The 17,683-nt window shown below is 40.5% G+C and overlaps 2 protein-coding genes across 3 annotated transcripts in view; both read left to right on the forward strand.

Annotated features, from left to right (window-relative positions):
- Nucleotides 1–12,107, forward strand: part of LOC110190429 (uncharacterized) — a 28,864-nt gene extending 16,757 nt beyond the window's left edge. The window contains exon 1 of the mRNA XM_086833657.1: nucleotides 1–12,107. This exon is cut by the window's left edge and continues 16,757 nt beyond it. The gene's annotated coding sequence lies outside the window, so the exon portion shown is untranslated.
- dally (division abnormally delayed protein) overlaps nucleotides 1–17,683 on the forward strand; it is a 67,566-nt gene that overhangs the window by 18,943 nt on the left and 30,940 nt on the right. The window lies entirely within an intron of this gene.

The following is a 17,683-nucleotide window of genomic DNA, read 5'->3' on the forward strand; positions in this document are numbered from 1 at the left end:
ACGTATCAACGGAGGTTGGCCTGGCTTGCTGACTGCCTGGTTTCGGTTTACATTCTTAATCACCGGAACTGGCTGCACTGGGTCCGCAGTGGAGGGCGGCAATTAGTGTCTCGGCCACGCCCACAAAGCCCCACCAAATCCACTTCCACTCCCACTTTTCACCTGGCAACAAAGGCGGCCTTCTCCAGTTCGGGGTAAGTTCGTGTTGGCCGCCCTTGTTGCGGGTTGTTCTAGTTAGTTGAAGTGCCCCGACTTGCCAGCGTTTACAACTTTGTTTAAGCTTCTTTGGAATCTCTTGCAAAACATTCGAAATGGCCGGGAAAGAGCACTTAGGGAATTAGAAAGTTCCTGAATGCAGTTTTCAAACTTATAACTGCAGCGATCGAGAAGTGCAATTTTATTTATTTGAACTCAACTCCTCGAAGAAGTGAATAAACTCTAAATATTTGGGTCAATTTAAAGGGAAACTATTACTCAAGTCAACTGATGAAATAATTCAAATTGTCCTAAGTAAAATATTTTGCAAAAACAAAACTCTGACTCTGTTTATTTATCAATATAGGTCCTTGCTTATTTATAAGCTGATCTCAATTGTTTTCTTCAGATTTTCAAAACAAATATTTTCCAAGTGCTTTTGGGAATTCAAACACTTTAAATTCTAAATAAGAATAGCCTTGATTCCCCGATTTCACAACTGTATAAACAACAAAAGCTAAATCCCTAAATCTGCTGATCCAAACAAAGATCTTCATTGCAATTTGTTTACATTTACACGCACAAGTAAGCTGGCTTGATGCGTAATATTTTTATGGGATTCTCTCCTTCATCTCGTCGTGAAATTTCAATTATTCACACTCCACATTTAATTGTATTAATTAAAACAAGCCGAGAATGTTGAACATTTATTACATCTCCTGGCAGCATTCCGCTTGTTGCCAGCAGGAAAACCGTGTCCTTATCGGGGACTCTTTCCTTTTCCCTTCTGGAGCGCGTTTCCGGCGTTAATTGAATGCAGATTCCCCGGAGACCGATGGTGGGTGGCACAAATGGGTTGCAAGGACAGTCAGCCGACTGTCAGGGCCAATTAGCGGAGGGTCCGTGGAAATTCAGAGGTGAGAGGGGGAGAGAGGAGGGACTGACGTCGCGTCTGACCTCTTGGCATATATAGACTCCTCCTCGGATTGTCAATTTATACTCGTTGATTGATTATGGCAAATATACATTTTTTATTTTATCGACCGTTTGATTGATGCTCTCCTCGTTTTGTTTCGGATGCGAAAATCGACGGTAATTTATTTATGCATATTTATGAGGCATTTTGATTGCCGGCCCGTCATTGAGGAGTGCAAAAATGGAATGAAATATTTCATAGCAGTATTTTTTAAGTGTCACTCCGATGGTAAAGTTCACTTCACTTCCCTCCCTCCTATTTGTTTTTTGTTTCCACTCTTTGGACCATCAAAGGCCATTGCCACGTGTCGCCAGGTGGAAACGGGGCCGGCTCAATAAATAATTTATTAAACAAAGAGCATGCCCAATGGCGGCAGTGACACTTTAAGCAGCGCACTCGTAATCCCAAAATGTCATCTACCCTCCACTTCATCCCCTCCAGCTCCAGTTTCAGTTCCTGGAGCCGGGAGCCACTTCAATTTGCAAGCCAGACAGAAATTCATCGGAGTGCCACCCCCTGCCGCCTGCCTCTCCCATTGTTCTGATGGCATAAAAACAATGGCAACAATAATAATAAAGCATATAAATAAATGATAAGTCGGCCACATGCACAAAAGGCCACGACACACGTCACAGAAAATGGCGAAGGAGATGTCACCAGGATGAGAGCAGGAAATGCTCTTACTGCCTAAGACCTAAAGAGTAGCAAAGGTTACTTAAAGAATACAATTGTTTATTAAAGTTGATAAAATATAACATAGCATACAGTCAAAAGTATTATATACTTCCCTCATAAACGTAAACCTTTAAGAATATAAATAGGAAATCATTTCTAAAACTGGAATATATTTACTATTCTTGAGCGTTCAAACTCTGTTTGGAGGCACAATATAATTTCAAGAACTAAACCCAATTACATCGTATCTTCATTTATGTCTTTATAATACTTCCAATTAAATCGAGTTCACTAACTATCTAACACCTAAGATGTACGTGCATTTTGCTCTGCTTCAATTTGGCTGCTGATGACTCCAATTAAATACACATAATTCCCGGCTAATGACTCTGGCTAGAAGAAGATGGGAGAAAATATCAAACAGAGCCGCGCTTATCTGGGCCACGTTAAGCTGCCAACATAATTTAAGCCACGAAGACACGCTAACACACAGCACACACACTGAACGAGAGCACAGAACCCACACTTGCGCGGATAATCGCAGATGCAAACACACACACACAGAGACTGACGCCGGCAAGTGTTGGCCGCTTCCGCTTCCGGTTGTCACTGATGATGCTGCCACTGCCGCTGATATCTGTTAAGTCCCTGCACTAAATAACTGTCCTGTGGACTCCCTTTCATTGCCATTACAGTCTCAGTCAATTTTGGGAGCTTGCAAAACTTTGACAATTTCTATGAACAGACAGACTTAGGCTTAAGTTGGCCAAAGTTTTGCATTTCGCCAGCTGTAGTCTCTGTATAAGTTGTATAGGGAAAACAACATTGCTTGGTACGTCCCCGGAATTACTGGCCATATTTTACATAACTCTGGGCGCAATAAAAATTAATTTGCTGCCCATTTGGAAGTGCTTAATTTGTAAACGAGACCATTGGGGTCGTCATGGAATCGCTTCAAATTGCTGACTAAGGGTTTGGGGTTCTGAGCTGGTGTTGGGGGTGTTGTGCTGTGTTGTGTTGTGTCGGGGGTTTTATTGGTGTTGCCGTAACTGTAGCTGTTGCCTTAACATGTTAAACAAGCTGTGCTTGCCTTTTGTTGTCCTCGGCACAGGATAAATTAACTTTAAGACGGAGCAGGATCAAAAACAATGTGTCGACATGAAAGGCAAAGCGGAAGCATATCGAAATTACTTTTAGTGTTTTCTCTTTTAAATTCTGTATGATAGCTCAATCAGCAAGTTTGAAAGTTATTTAATTGATTTTATTATCTACATTTTAAACGTTCAATAAGAAGTAATTGTTTCTGATGAAAATCACAAATGGAAGAATAGTGAGAAGAAAACTTCTTCGAATTTACTTTTACTTTTCTATCAACAAACTTAATCCCTCAATTTATGAAATTACTATGTCCTGAAGTAACTTTGGAAATTGAATAAGAATTGATTATTTAATTCTTGAGTTATATCTTTATCAAATTTTGTTGAATGACATTCATAGTTTTCAAGTAAAATGTTTTACAAATTACATTTAGAACTTGCATGAAGAGCAATTGCTGCTTAAAATTAAATATTACATATTTATGTACGTGAAATATGTAACAATATCCCATACTTTTCGCTTACAAAGAGTGTTCAAATTTCGACTCTAACTGAATCCGATTCTTTGGCATTTATTTCCGAGATTTTATCGCTGCTCAACGGCAAAAGCAACATCAGCAATCCGCAAAAACACGAACAACTTTTATGGCAAAAACGCAAATGGCGATGAATGTTTGCAATAAAACAAAAGTCGAACAATGCCTCAATTGTTGTTGTTGTTTTTTCGGTGCTGTTCCTGTTTGTTATGGTTGTTATTGTTGGGTGTGTGTGTGTCCATGAGTGTCGAGAGTGTTCCCGCTGTGTGTTCCCCTTGTTATTGTTGTTAATTTTGTTGTACTTATTGTTTGGCCCCATCCAAAAGTCGGTTGATTTTTAAATGTCTCCCTGGCCCTGTCGGGTGCTGTTAATTATGTAGTTGACTGGACAAATTTATGGCTATTCTGGAGGAGAAAGGCGAAAGGGAGGGAGGAGAAAGGGGTGCCTTGCACTTGACACCCATTGAGGGAAACTATCTCAAGTAGCCGCTTCCTCATTGTTACAAGAGCATTCTCATTCGTTATTTACCGCCCAGTTGGTAGTTGATTAATAATTGTCAAAAACACAAAAAAACAAAAACAAAAACATAAATAGAATCGTCAACTTTTTCGCTCTTGACTTTGACCTCTGTGGGATTGGAGCTTCCGCTCTGCCAGACTCGGTGGGTGTGTGGAACTGTGGCACCCCTTGTCAAGTAGAATGCGTCGACTGTACAAGAGCTCCGACCTCGACAATTCCGGGGGTGGACCCGGCCTAGAAGGCCAAGGAAGCCTGGGGGCTGTCTGGGATATACATATGTATATACATGTATGTATTTAAGTACGTGTGTCCCTCGGTGTTCCGTAAATAGGGGCGGGCATTACGTAAATCCATGTCTGTCTCCGTGCATTTAATGCATACAAATTGGTCTGATTTAAAAAAAAAAATGCCTGAGCCACAACAAATTTCAGCAAGGCGACTGGGCCGCAGATTAAACAGAATATCTGGGTGGTGGCAGTGGCATTAAGGAACGAACTGGTGCATCATCATCGTCCATAAGTATAATGCGCCACTCAATGTGGGGGCGGATGAGTGTCTGGGCGAGATACATCTTAGGGGGTTAATATTTATGTACTGTACTCGGTTGTTGTAAAATGTTGACAAACAGTGCTGGCTTTATACCCTGCAATAAGCTGGCTTAGGCCAAAATCAGTCTAAGCGCTGGTAATTCCATTTTGTTACCTTTACTTTTCCTCTCTGTAAGCCAAAGCCAAAACCCTTTTACATTTTCAGTTTGCGCAAAATGTTGCCATCAATCGGTTGGAGATGGCCACCAAAAAGTTTTCATCTCCCTATTGGGACAACCCCAAATGAAAATGATTAATAACTTTGGGCAATGCACTCTATTCGTCGTGGCTTTTCGGCTGTCAGAGACAGAGTTACCCCGAAACTTTCCCACTGAGCCATGGATTAAATCCGGGGTCCTGTATAGGGCATCCGGTAAGTGGCTATCAGGGCATCGCATCGCATCCCATCCAGTTTGTGTCGTCCCTTTCAGGCAGCAGCTTCCCCAACATTTATAAAATTGTACATTCCTTTTTGTCAAGAACTTTTTACGCTTGCCACCCTGTGTTTCTGGTTGCGTGTCAACGCGCTGCCATCGCAGCTTGCAAGTTACAGTTTTGCCTTCAATGTGGCCAAATTGGCTGCTTTATAGCCAGGTCTGGGCACACTTTCTTTTTGATTTGAAGGAAAGGGTTTATCCAGTCTCTTTGTGGAATTATATATTATATTATATTGTATTAGACAGTATTTTGATACTATTTAAGAAATATTTAAAGGAAAAATAAAGGTTCTCTTGACAAAAATATGGAGAACATGTGCCAAATTCTGTTCTTTTTCATATACATATGTTAGGGCATACTTGAATTTCTAATTTAGTAACCATTAGGCTATTTTAGTTAGTTTCCTCTTTTCTTCTTAGAACATTTAACAAATACCTATGTATTATCCTGGATCACAGATATTTTCCACAACTTCCAAGTCTCGTTTTGGCTTCTTTTCATGATCCTTAGTTCGCAACACTGCTCGAAAAACTCGTTGCGAACTGTGTCAGCTGCCATTTGGCCTGGCCCGTGGTCTCGCTCGTTGACTGACAAACTGCGATGCGTGTGGTGGCGGTGGTGCAATGTCGAGGAAATTGTGGAAGTGAGGAAGCCGGAGGAGGAGCGTTGGTGGTGCTGTGGTGGCAGAGGACAACCACTTGACGATGCGTTATTTGTCTTTCAACACGGCGCATCATCAACATGGCAGGGTTGCGCCGTGGCTCCTCATATTTTATTCAAGGCAAGTGTCATGTGCACATGAACTCAGTCAGTCAGTCGGTGACTGAATAGCAGCCACTTCCACTTGGCCAGGCTTGAACTCTGACTCCGCTCCCCTCCTCGCTCCACGCTCCTCCCTGCTCCCAACCCCATTCATTGGCCTTGTCCAGTGGGCAAATGGCTTTTAATTGCCGACACGCAGGCGAGACGTTGAAGCGAGGTGAGCAGTGCATTTTCCAAACATTTTCACTCAATAAACTGCACTAAAAATAGAGTCAGACGGTCGTGTTGAACTTTGACACACAAGGCAAACAAACAAATTATGGCTGGGAAAGGGGGAAAATTCGAAAATCTTCTTTCACGCACAAGTTGCGTTCTGTAAACAAATCTGTTTCCATCACTCAAATGCATCCACTATTTCGGATTCCCTGTGTTCTTTAGGATTCCCCGTGTTGTTGCCACATAATTAAATCTGAATTCAAACAGAATGCGCTAAACATTTCAGACTATTTTACGGCTGTCGGATGGCAACAGAAAATAATTGAAAATAGAAAGGGGAAGTTGATAGTTGAAAAGGGTGTGGGTTAATTTGGATTGTAAATACATATATGAATTCTTCCCCCCTTTACAAGTACAATGTAATGTGAATGTTAAAGCTATTTTGTGTTTATTGAACTTTGATGTTTTTCAGAACTTTTTATTACAGATTGCCATAAATCTTTTAAGCTCCTAATTCACCCAATAAATTGGTTTAAAAAAAACTAAAAACTAAGCATTTACTTTCTTCTTCTCTTTACAGGTAAGCTTATGGCACTGCATCTGCTGCTTTGTTTTCAGAAGTCTGCTTTGTATCTGATGGCTACAAATAAGTATCTACATGGTTTTGGCTTGCCAGACACGCAGCAAATAAGTGCAAGTGGTACGAGCTGCTTGATGTTGATGTCCTAATGCCCCAAACAACGACTTCAGTGGCGAAAGGAAAACAGAAAAATATATATATAAAAGTAAAATAGTATAAAAAAACTAGTGGTAAGAGCAGCGCTAACAAGGCGTACAGGGGAAATCACAACATTTGCCATCGCAAAAGAAGTCTTTAAACGGCAAACGGGGCCAGAGACAGGGACTGAGATGCCTGACAACAAATGGATGGCAACAATTGTTGCAGACACATTGACGGCAGCAAAAATACCAGGAAGGAAACTCAGTTTCAAGAGGTTACGGTGGAGTCAGGGGTGGAGTCAGAGGGGGGCCTTTTAGAGGAGGTCTAGCTTCATTCCTCTGGCGATGACAGGAGACTTTTGTAGGAACAAATAAACGCATATTTTGCTCTGCCTCAGTGTTGCCAGTAAAAGTTGGCAAAAAGGAGCTAGAAATTGAATCGGAATTTAAGAAATTAATATTTTATATTTTAGTTATATAAAAAGTTGTATTAAAAGTGTCTTTATCTCGACTAGAAGCTGACATACCTTAGTATTTAAAAATTTTAATGGAAAGTGGTCTAAATACTTGTTCAACTTTAAAATATTTCACTTTATCTTTGTTAATGGTTAGGTAATGTCAGAAGCTACAATCATATTTTTATTAACATAAATATTATGTACTTATGATCATAAGGCTTTGAAAAAGCATCTTATAAACAACTGAAACCCCTTGCAACATTTAGCTACAAATTAGTTATAAGATCATCAACATTTTCTCGCTCTGCCTGAAGCTTGGAAAATTGATAATGAGACGCAGACGAGACTCGAGAGCAGCATGCCATATTTGGCATTCGATAGAGCAGGCCCCTGTCCCTGTCCCGGGATGAATGGAAGCTGGATGAATGACTCGACTGACCAACTGCAGACGACCATATATAGTGCATTTATGTATACAGAACCCCCTCCCGGCGCTGATTGTCTGGGGCGTAGAAAGCAATCAGGCGTGCGATAAGATAAGCCCGAAGCCGGCTTACAACCTGACGCTCCCTCGGGGCAAAAGTTTTAATTATGATTGACATGCGGTTGGCGGCAACGACGACGATTCAGCTTCAGCCTCCCCTCGGAGCGGCATCGATTTCGACACAACTTAATTTCTGAAGAGGGTTGTTGATTGCCCCGCTCGCCAGAGCCAGAGCCAGACCCCAACCCCAACCCCAACCCCGGGGTTGGATTTTCCGATGGCGGTGTTGAAACTCATCAGTCAAAAGCAGCCACCGCATTGAGTCGACTCTGACACGAGACAATTGCAACACAAGTTGCGACCACGGCCACGGACCACGGAAACGGAAAACGGAAAATGGATAGCGGGAACCATCCCTCAACGAAAATCTGCCCTAGATGAGGGTTGATTCTGTTCCACAGCACGGACGGGCAGACAAGTCGAGGGCATTGTAACATTTCGCACACAGAAAATATTAAATTATAGTCGCATTAACTCCAAACACGCAACATGACAAAGTCACTCCAGTTGCGTGCTTGCATAAATCTGGCACGCAACAAAAAAAATATTTAACTGATGGGATTGCCCATCCCAGTGATGGGTGGTCCCCCGATGAAAAAAACGGAAAAGGATCAAAAAGGAACAGTTGTCCTTTCGATTTCCGGCACAATTTCGTTACAAAAAACGATACTCTCGGAATGGAATCCGAGATGAAAGTAATTTTATTGGTACTTTTTACAGCACATGGTACTCGGGAAGTTTAATTAGCTACAATAGATCCTTTTGATATATAATATAATATAAACTGAATAATTCATCCATATTTTTAATAAAGTAATATCTGTGTGCATTTCCCTGAAGCATCCTAACCTTGGTAGTAAATACTAGCAAACTACTTTGCTATTTCTTCCTTCCTTTTTATGACTGAACATTAAGGCTTAAAAAGATACTAAAACTACACAACACCGATCAATTAAATATTATATTCCCTTCGAAAAAAATGTAAATTTTATTATTTTTCCTGCAAGCCGTTCGTGCCAAGCAAACAAACAAAAGAAAACTACAGAAAATATGATGTTGACTTTTGGCAAATTGTCCGTTTAACTACAGATAAAAACAAAGTTTGCCATTAAAGTTAAACCTTTTGGCTTATTATCCTTCGTGACAGGCTGGCAAATGTCCCAGAGCAAAAAACAGACAACTCCACGGCATTCAAGTGAAACATTTCCCTTTATAATCCTTCGTGACAAACATCACTTATCATTCACACTGTCGTCCCGGCATTATGTCAGATTTCTTATTTATATAATGGCCGTAAAGCACTACTTTTTTTCTGCCCCAACTCGGCCCGCATTTGAATATTAAAGATTGTGCAAACGGAGAGGATATATTTGAGTTGGCCGCAGGGGGTCTGCCACTGCCACTGCCACTGAGTGCCTCGAACTCGCCCCGTTTTGTGTCATGTGAGACTAACGGAGAATGGCCAACCCATTCAATAAATACACTGCAAGAAAACCCAGGGTAGGCGGAAGGAGGCAGACAGCCAGGCAGACGGTCGGGCTCCCACATCTCACTTCTACTTCCGTTCCATTTAAGCCGTTAAACGCGCAACGCATTCATCTTAATTAACGATCCTGTGGGGAAAGGGGGAGGGCCGCCAGGTGGGTCGTGTCTGCGCTCAGTGTACTTTGGGCCACGTTAAGGGTAAACAGCCGAAAAGTTTGTCGACGCCAACGTTTGACGTCGCATGCAAAAGCAAAAAAAAACAAAACCCAAAATATATATAAGAGAACCCAAACACACACACACACTTGCGCTACCAAAAAGGATTTCATCCGCAGGAGCAAACAAGCGACTCCAATTCCACATCCCGATCCCCTCTAACGTACAACAATGCCGCCTGAATGCCACTATGAATGATTGCCGCGCCGCGCTTTGTTCATGTACGTTTCAAATTTTCAAAACCATCACTTGGGGAAATTAACTAGCTAAAACAGGGATTTAAAATCATGATAGTTTCTTTGAAATTTAATTAAAAGAATATAAAAGATATAACCCAAGATACACTTAAATAAAGACAGTAAACTTAGAAAATATTCGAACCATTCTATGACCTTTATTTTCTCAGTGCAAAACACGATAGCCAGACTAGGGGCTTGGACGTTTTGTGTGCGGCGCAGCGGAAGTGAAACCGAGCGGAAGCGCTCATACGCCATGTTGGCTAGCAATGGGGCGACGTTTGAAAATTGAATAAGCGCAAGTTTCGCGTGCCAAAAATTGTGTTTCTTGTTGCCGTCGTCTGCCGTCGTTTCTGCCGTCCGTTTTTCTTGGCGCTCCCCTTTTTTTTCATTACCAGAAAGAAACCGGCACTAGGAAATTACTCGAGACCCGCCTGCGACTGAGAACGAGACTTTGGCTTTGCAGATACTTGGCCGGCGATAAAAAGGTCGCAAGTTCGGCCGTACAACTCAATAAGCCAAGTTAACAGTCTATCGAATGGTGTGTGTGTGTGTGTGTGTCTGTGTGTCTACCCTCGTTGCTTTCTGGCGGAACTGACAGTTACCTAATAGCAAACATAGATAAACCATTAAGTTTTTGGGGGGTACTAGCCTGTGCACCGAGCAACGCGAAAGAAACGAGAGCACAGCGAAAAGTTAAATTCCAGCCGATGGCCCGACCTGTCGCTCATGCGAAATGCGATCGATAATTCGTGCTAAGAGATAAATTGCCGTTATGCCCCGGCCAAGGCATAGTCGCCGCAGTTGGCTAATAGCGTCGCTGATTCCATTAATTTGCCAACTGACAGGAGGCCAAGGAGGTAGGAGATAGCCAGAAGCTAGGAGCCAGGAGGCTGACCTGACCATATCCTCCTTCGTTCCTCCGAAATCTGGCCAAGGCTCGCTCCATTTTGACACTAATTAATTAAGTTTTATTCCCAGTTGTTGTTGTTTTGCAACTGAGTGTGATTCTGCTACCAGGGAATTTATCTTAAACAAATCAGGCAAATTTCAGCTGACGAATTGGAGGCGATTTATAACAAAGCAAGGCTATCATGGAATTTCCAAAGAGAAAAATGTTCAAGGAGTACACTGCAAATACACTGAAAGTATTATCAAAAAATTCGGATGCTTATTTCTCCTGGGAATATTTATTCAAAATAGTAGCACTGGGACTCGTTTAATTTGATGCTTATAGTTCGCCAAATGGAATTCCCTGTCCGACTATTTATGACCTTTTTTAACTTTAAAAACAAACCATAAATTGAAATGTATATCAGAATATTTCCTGCTCAGCTCATAAAATATATCAGTCCCTCGCATAGCTGAAATCCCCTTTGGGGCCATGCCCTCAACAGCTCATCAAATAAAATCTCCAGGCTGGCAGAAGTGAGCCGTATCTATAATAAATATCTATGGTAATGGATCGATTGCAAAGTGTCACCACAGAGAAGCCGCCTGCTTCAGGCCTGAAGTGAAGCCATTAGATATGGCCAACTATAAATAAATATTAATTAATTCTGGGGGCGGAGGGGTTGACACACATAAATCTCCAAGCGAAATGCATTCCGAATGCCCAACGTAAAATTTCTCATATTTTTTATTTATTATGAAAACGTGGTGTGTGTGTTTGTCTGAGCTTTTCGTTAACAATTTCGAAATATTTTTCTTCAGTGATTTATTAAACAAGCATTTGACCAATAAAATTGACGGAAAATACCGCGAGATGTGGGGTATACCAAAAACATAAGCCAGATGAAATTGTTGTAATAAATATAAGCTAAATATAAATATTTGCCGAACTATGTATATGAGCAGGCAAATGCGATGCGTATATCACGTTCAAAGCGCTTCATTTATGCCCGACCGACAAAAATGTTGGCACCCGGTCTTTACAGCATTAAAAAATATATAGGAAAATTTTGTGGTAAAATAGGCAAAGTATATTTGAAACGCTTGGCCCGTTGCCTTTTTTATGTTCTCTTTTTTTTGTTGGTTTTTGGCGCGCCGCTAAATTTAGCGAGCAAATATTTGCAGCCAAAAACGAGGAGAGCCACTGCCCCAAGTCTTATGCAATGCAGCCCATAGTTGAGTTGAGTTTCCTTGGGCAAGGGATGTGATATTTCTGGGGTGCCCTAGCCATTTAATTGCCCCTCTTCCACCCATCCACCACCCATTTCATTCCCATCGACCACTTGCAAGTGTCAAAGACCCCATGACCGAGTGTACCAGAGTTGGAAATCAAAAAGAGAAATAAAATCTCAAATGAAATGTTGACAACTTGGCAACTTTCATCGTGGACGCTTTCATTGCGTTCAATTAGACGGGCAGTCGGGCAATCTCAAACGGTTCGATTTATCAATGTACTTGAATAAATTTTGAGTGGCATATCTGAGATATTGGAAAATATAGTTTCATTTTAAAGGGGGATTCGACCAGAACCATTATAATTCTATGTACAAATTCCAGCTAATATACAAACAGCAAGAATGAGCCTACTACGCCGAAAAACAAATTCAATTCAAACGAATCTGGCTTGTAAATTATTTTTTATGACTGACTAAAATACATATAATATACAAGAGACGTCATCCTAAAGCATTTTCCTAGACAGCCTGGGGCGAACGTCTAGAATGTTTACTTGAAAATTGAAAAATAAATTTTGGTACGGCTATAATTTTGGAACTTTATGGGCTGATCATAAAGGCTAAATATAATACTATTTAATTGCAAATGTCTGAATGAAAGTACAATGAAATTGAAATTTATACAGACTAGTTTATTTAAAAATTAAAAACGTTTAAGAAACAAATACAAATGTAAAAAAGTAGAAGAGCAGTATCACCATTAACTTTTCACTGTAGAACATTAATGTAAAGCCTGAACTTCTGACCAAACCATAAATTCCCACCGAGTACAGCAAATTTTATTAAAAAAAAAACAAGAAAAAAGAAGGGAAAACTGTAGAGACAGACACGTTTTTGTAGTTGCCAAATTAACGGGGCGCAGACTTTTCGAACAGACTGTCGCCGGCCAGCAACTGCTGCACTTTTTTCACCGATGAGTCAGGCCGCATCTCTGTGTCTACATCTGCTTCTCAGTCAGCAGTTTGCATTTTAATTTTCATTTGTGCATTTGGCTGTGAAAATCGTTTTTCTATATCCCCCAAAAGAAAGAAAACTAGGGGCAAAGAGAACTGTATTCTTTTCGGTTTTTTACTTTTGGCAATTTTCACACAAATGCGATTTTGAAAATAGCAAAACCGCACAGAAGTCTTTTTCCATCGCCTTTTGTTTTTAGGTGTTTTTGTCTCTAAATTGAATGCGTTTTTTGTAGTGGCATTGTTGTCGATTTTGTTGCTTTTTTCAACAGCCTCTGCACGTGCTTTGATGATGCAATTTTTGAAATCGCCACACGCTGCCAGAATTCATTATGTACTCTATCTATACATATCTGTAGATGTGTGTACTTGTTTGGCCGCTCAAATAGCAATCGGCCATTGGCCATTGGCAATTGCCAATTGACTGCTGTGCTAATTGCTGAGCCAACACGCAACGAGCCCAGAAAGTCAAACTGAAGCGGAGCAAAGCGAGCGATAAATGTATTGAAAAATATACTTTTTTAACTTAAATACTTAGCAGACAAGTGCTATATGCCGGCATTATGGGATGTGCATGTGCACAGTTATATGAATTATCTAACCAAACGGGTTTGGAGTGTCAATCAACACCATTTGGCTTAATTGTTTCCCCAGGAACCTCTCTCTCACTCTCTTAATTATCCAATCAAATGACATTCTTGAAATCTCAACGCTTAAAACACGCTGTGAATTCCGAGAACTCTAAGCGGGGAAGTCCCGGAATGAAAATCAATAATCTTAACTGTCTTTTCAAGTTCAATGTCACTTTTCATAAAACGTTTTTCAAAGGAAAGAAGTGATTAGATAAAGATATACTTGATTATCTTTATCAATGTAGAAATGTATTGCAGAGGCAATATATTGTTTTGTGGTGGGTTCATAATTTTATATGTGCAGGAACTTTTGAAATTTATGACAGAAATCAGATTGTAGCTCAGATATTAAATCATGAAGAACAAACTCTAAGTTTTCCAAACCGTACTTAAATAGGGAAATTTGGTTTAGATTTTCTGGGGCAAATGTTTGCAATGCCAGTAACCATAAACACAAGTGTATCAAAAATGGCATCAGCAACATCAAACTCACAGTAAGCAGAAGCTGACTGCAATCTCTGCCTGTTATTGTCCCATTTTGTTTTGGCCCTGCTAACAAGTGACATCATCCGCTAACCCAGCCCCAGCACCGCTGAAAGCCAATTAAATGCAATTCGTCTGCCGGATCTTCTCGAAAGCCAACCGGACATCATTGCGATCATAATGGACTTTCCGTAAATTTAATGACTAAGCATAGTGTCAGAGTGATTGATGCTTTTTTGTGGCATGACAAGAGAGCGTGGGTGCTTCACTTGCAGTTGCAATCGTAATTGTTTTTAAATAGCTCGCACTTTAATTTAGAAAGTTAGTTTGATGTCACAAAGTCACCCGTTGGCAGCTTCATTAGCTTATTTATTTATGTATTTATTGCGGCTCAGATGGGATGCGAAAGCAGCTGAATAAACTTTCCCGGGTCGCGGCGTTTAACACTTAATTAATGCATATTTAACCGCCGGGCAATTTGAGGCTGGCTAATTACAAGACAGACTCTTCTCTCCATTCGCAGCTCCCCCCGAGGGCGTCGATTGGAAAAATGCGAGAGGGGTTCGGTCCCAGTCCCAGTGTTAATTTAAATAAACGGAGTCTCTCTGGTATATATATTTCTTTTGGGCTCGAACACGCGAAGTCAACTCATTTGCCTAACTGCCAAAGGGCCGCAGGCCATAGACTCGACACAGTCACAGTTTCAGGTCTGTTTCCACCTTTGACAGAACCCTGTCAGCTGGCATTTAACTCAAGCTCAGGAAAGGCTGTAAAAAATATTGTGTATAACATTATCACTTTATTGTAATTATTCGGCGGCTGTCTGTGTCTTTTGCAAAAATTCTGGCCACGTTTTTGTGCCTTATCAGCGTTCTGTGAGAGTGGGCTTATGTTACTCCTTCTTTAGCGTTATTTTTTAGCGTTTTAACTTTTGCTGAAATGCCATAAATTTGCTAATTTATTGTTAATGTTCTTTTAAGTTAATTACACAACGCTCGAAAAGCCACTGCAAGTTTTTTTTGTGTGGAGAAGTTATGTTGTAATCAAGGAAACCCATTCCCAGTGAAAGATTGATGGCTTTTCTCACCCTTCGGTTCATGTGCACATTTAGGCTAATGAAGTTTGAGCCGGGCTTAGGCACCTAATTGATCGATTTTGGGCTTTATCTTAAATTCATTTCACTCAAAAAATAGCACTTGTCTATTTTTAGGATTTCCTTTTTCCTCGGCCAAGATTTCAATTAAGTTTAATTTGGTTAATGAAATGTATTGATGCTCGCAGCGCCGCCATTCGCCTTTGGCAGTTTATTAACAGCAATTAGTTAATTTTAGTTAATTTAAGCTCTCTGAATTGTGATCTCATGCCACAACAGTATATATTGATATATATGTATATATATATTGTCTACATTCGATGTACGATGTGGGCATATGACACATATATCGTGACAATTTATTGGACATATCGGTGACAACAACGAAAAAGGCAAATGCAATTGCCATTGCCCGAAATGCATTTGAAAACTGATTTTTCTATTCCTCTCGAAAAAATATATTTATTTGCTGAAAAAGAAACACAAGAAATCACAAACATAAATGTCATTTTGTTTTGGGTTTTTTTTACTGGCTTTGTTTGCTTTTGTTGGCGCTTATTCTGAGATTGCAAAACTGGGAAATTGACATCAAAAGTTTTCTGCTGGTTTTCGGCTTTTTTGTGGCTGACCAAAAATGGTCATAATGCAAAATGTCAAATGCAAGTCACAGCCATACACGGAGAGAAATAAGTAGTCTTCAATTAATAGCCGGCTCAGCCATGAATCGATTTGTCAATCGCAATTTGAACATTGGCATGCAATGCCTCCAATTATTTATAATTTTGCAAATACCCAACTCGAACACAATAAGAAAATATTATCTACTAGATTAAACAATTACTTTCTTAGTTTTCTTGTGATATTTTATTTAAAGAAGTAATGCTTCTTCTTTAATTCTTTGCCACATTTTGTTGAAATTCATTTGTTAACTTATCTAATAGAATGTTAGAAGGTTAAATAAAACTTCTTATCAAAATAAACCACAATTATAAATACTTATACCTGCTTTTATAATAACTTCTTTTAATATAGGCAAATTTAATTTAATTAAATTTATTATACACTATTTTCTTTTTTGGAATATTCAATGATATGCCTTAAATTAATCAAGTTCACATTTGACACGACCCATAAATATCTCTTCAGCGACGAAACTTGTTTAAGTAGCCGAACGTGTATGCAAAACTTTGTTTTAAAATAAAAACGAAATGTGGTATGTGATTTTTTTTCGGTGTCGATTTATGGCCTGTGGTGACCAACCAACCGACCAGGTTGCCGATGTTGGCCAACTTTTCTTGGCCGCCTGACTGTTGGCTGTCTCTCTGCCCTGTCATCGGCATCGTCATCCTTTTAAAGCTGCTTAGGCGGCACGCCTCATTGCCAACAACGATGGGGAAAAGCAAAGGCGAAGGCGAAGGCATCGCATCAACAATATAGTAACAATAACAGCCGGCACTCAACAACTTCATTTGCACCGCTCTTGGCATAGCTCATATTACACGCACCGTCTCCGCGACGCCATGTCCACCGGGCACCCCTGTGTCCCCGTGTCTTCCGTGTCCTCCATGTCGAACTCATGCACAATTAGTCACTTGCAAGTCAATTAAGTTCCCGGCACACCAGCCACAACAAACCGCAGCCACATCCCCCGGACCCAGTCCCAAGTTCCAAGTCCCAGACCCATCCTCATCCCGTACAGCTGTTCTTTGGGTGACGATGGGGGAGACATACTCACGGATACCTGTGGCACCATCGTCTGGGATCGGAACTTGGCACATTACACAGGAAACTATAATTAATACAATTCAAAAGAGATGTGTGACAGCATTTCTTTTCCTTCAAAGACCAAATGCTTGCTACTTAACTACCCACGACTCATTTCTCTCAGTGCATTACTACCAGTGTAGTGCCAAGGAACTAGCACGGACCGAGGCACTCATTTGCAGTAAAAAGCAATGACAATGTCGGCGACAACGACTGCGACAAGAAAATTAAAGACAGAGGAGTCTTGGGGACTGGAACACGGTCACTCCTCGGTCGAGGAGGGGCTTTTGGTAAAACAAAAACCATATTATTAACGCCTCATTAAATTTTTAACGATTTTAAATTACAGACTGCGGTGCGGGGCAACTAATGAATACAAATTAGCCACAGCCCAAGAGTGTGAGTGTGTGCATTGCCAGAGATTAAGACACAGCACAAGGTTCACCCATAATACGCTTAATAATAAGTAATAACAAGACAGCATTTTCAGCCTAAATGCTTTTCAATGTTTAACAATGCGTAATTGACATTAATTATTGGCATGGCCACTCCCCGACCGCCTCTGACGTGGCCAAAAAAAAAAGATTATTAATCAGATATTGGCATTTTTTGTTGTAATTTTTTCCATTTTTTAATTGTATACACTTGTAACATGCAAATGAGCCTCGGACAGAGACATGAACAAACCCAGACGGGCACGACTCTACTCTACGGTCAGGGTGCTCTGATATATCACGACTTTGACTTTCCGAAATAGCAAAAACGATCCACAATGACCACCACATAGCCAGGTCTATGAATATTCAAACGGATTTCTCAATTTTTTAGCTCGAATCGCATTCATTGAATTACTTTGCTGGCTGCCTTTGTCCCTGCTCAAACTTTTATTGTTTTCCTTTTGTTAGTTCGCA

Source organism: Drosophila serrata, unplaced genomic scaffold, assembly GCF_035046125.1.
Source record: "Drosophila serrata isolate PLE 108 unplaced genomic scaffold, ASM3504612v1 contig_272, whole genome shotgun sequence".
NCBI classification, from domain to species: domain Eukaryota; kingdom Metazoa; phylum Arthropoda; class Insecta; order Diptera; family Drosophilidae; genus Drosophila; species Drosophila serrata.